Source organism: Mandrillus leucophaeus, unplaced genomic scaffold, assembly GCF_000951045.1.
Source record: "Mandrillus leucophaeus isolate KB7577 unplaced genomic scaffold, Mleu.le_1.0 Scaffold119, whole genome shotgun sequence".
NCBI classification, from domain to species: Eukaryota; Metazoa; Chordata; class Mammalia; order Primates; family Cercopithecidae; genus Mandrillus; species Mandrillus leucophaeus.
In genome coordinates, this window is record NW_012100209.1 from 200225 (window position 1) to 202443 (window position 2219).

The window sequence follows — 2219 nt, forward strand, 5'->3', positions numbered from 1 at the left end:
CCTCACCCTCTCTTCCCTGAAGTGTCAAAGGAGAGGGGAGAGGAATTAAGGCTGCAGAGGTCTAATGTGGTGGCTGGTGGTCAGCCCATCCAGGGTGAATCTGCCCTTCCTCCTCCTCTGGGCCCCAGAAAGTCTGTTCTGCAAATGAGCTGTCCCGTGTCTGATTGCTGCTCCCCAGGTTGGGTTTCTAGACCTTCATGACACTCAGGTTACTGCATGGTCTGGTTCAGGGTATCACTTTCTGAGACATCCTCTCTGTAAAGCCTCTTCGACACTCTCTCCAGAGGCTCTTGACCCAGATACTCAGAGAATACTTGGTTCTTCTTGTCAGAAAAGCAACAAAGTGAGTTGGTAAAACAGGAGGTCCAGCAGAGGACTTCCAAGGGCTTTTTATCTCTACTACTGGGACTCTATTGGTTTAACAAATATGTCAATTTATGCTGCCAAGTGGGTATTGCCCGTCCAGGTGGCCATGTTGGAATTGATTAAAACATAAATGTAGCTATTTTTTTTTCTTTCCAGAATTGTTTTTGTAAAGCTGGTCTATGAACCACAAAAGAGAATCATACATATTACAACCACTTTATTTACCAGTTTTTGGTCCAGGTAGCATTTTGATTATTTCAAAGTCTAATTCATCCACCAAGGTTGAAGGTAATAGATGCCATCCACACAGTACTTTCTGTATTCTAGCTACTATGCTAAGCACATTCCATGCATTTTCTCATCCACAATCCTGTGAAGTAGTTGGCATTTTTTTTTGTTTTTACAGATAGAAATGAGGTATAAAAAGTTAATAAACTTGCTCTAAGTCACATAGCTAGTAAAAGGTGAAGCTGAAATTCAAACCTAGTACTAAGACCACAGACTAGATTCTTAACTACCAATGAATTTCTTATTAATTAATTGATCCATTCAATAATATTATGTGTCAGACACTGTTCCGGGCATTGAGGAGTGATCAAAAAAACAAGACAGGCAAAAATTCCTGCTTTCTTGGAAGTTAAATGCTATTGGAGGAGGCAGAAATAAAGAAATAGTATACTAGATGAATATATGATATAGTAGTTAGAATGTCATTTAGAAAACAAAAGGGCAAGGTTCAGGGGATTGGATGGCTAGATGGAGGTTGAAATTGTAAATGGAGTGGCCTGCATAGACCTTATGGGTGGATAATAATAGCTTTAGGAGCAGCAGAGGAACCAAGAGAATGTGTTTGGCAGAGAAAACAGTCACCAGTGTGGCTGCTTACCAAACTTCCAACAGAACCTTGGTACAGGAGTTCCATGAGAAGAAACTCTAGATTCAAACTAGCCTAAGAAAGGTCAAGAGAGGGCCTAAGGTAGGTTACAAGCTGCACATTTGGGAAGGTGGAGAAAAATGTAAACAGGAAGGAGCTGGTAGACTTGTGAAGGTTGGATTTCTTTGATTCCATAGGCCTGCAGTAGATGAAGGTCTGTGTCAGGCAAGGGACAGAGGCAGAGTATGGCCAGAGACTGGCAGCCAAAAGTCTAGAATATAGGAAGGTGGAGCAAAAGAGGAGTCCTAGTCTTTAGACAAGACACAGGGTTTAGGATCCAAGGTTTGGAGAAACAACAGAGTGGAGCCATCAGCAAGCAGTACATCTGGACTATGAGAGTCAAGCTGTGACTCTGGTCTCTGTCCTGGCTTTCAGGGACTTTCCTTTGGACATGGCTTAACCCATGACACAAGGCATGATTCTGCAGAGCTCTTGTAGATAGTGTTACAACTCTACAATTCTTTTTTAGAAGAGGGTCAGTAAAGGCCTCCCTGGCTTATCAACCTCCCATGGTTTTCCCAGGTAGGTAAGAGATACCACCTGCTACCCAGCTGGTGGCTCAGGCTCTAAACCTGGGACTCATCCTCGAGGCCTCTCTTTACCTTACCACCTATGTCCATTGCATGAGCAAAGACCTGCAACTCAACCTAGACCAATTATTGCGAAACCATCCCCTTCGTTCCACCTCCTCTGCAACACTCTCCCTGCTACCCACCAGCCCAAGTCACCATCCTCTCTCACTTGGACAACCACATGGTTTGATGCTACCCTTGTCCCTCCAACTCATTCTCCACACTGTAGCCAGACATATTTATTTGTTTTTGAGACAGAGTCTCACTCTTGTTGCCCAGGCTGGAGTGCAATGGGATGATCTCGGCTCACTGCAACCTCTGCCTCCCAGATTCAAGCAATTCTCCTG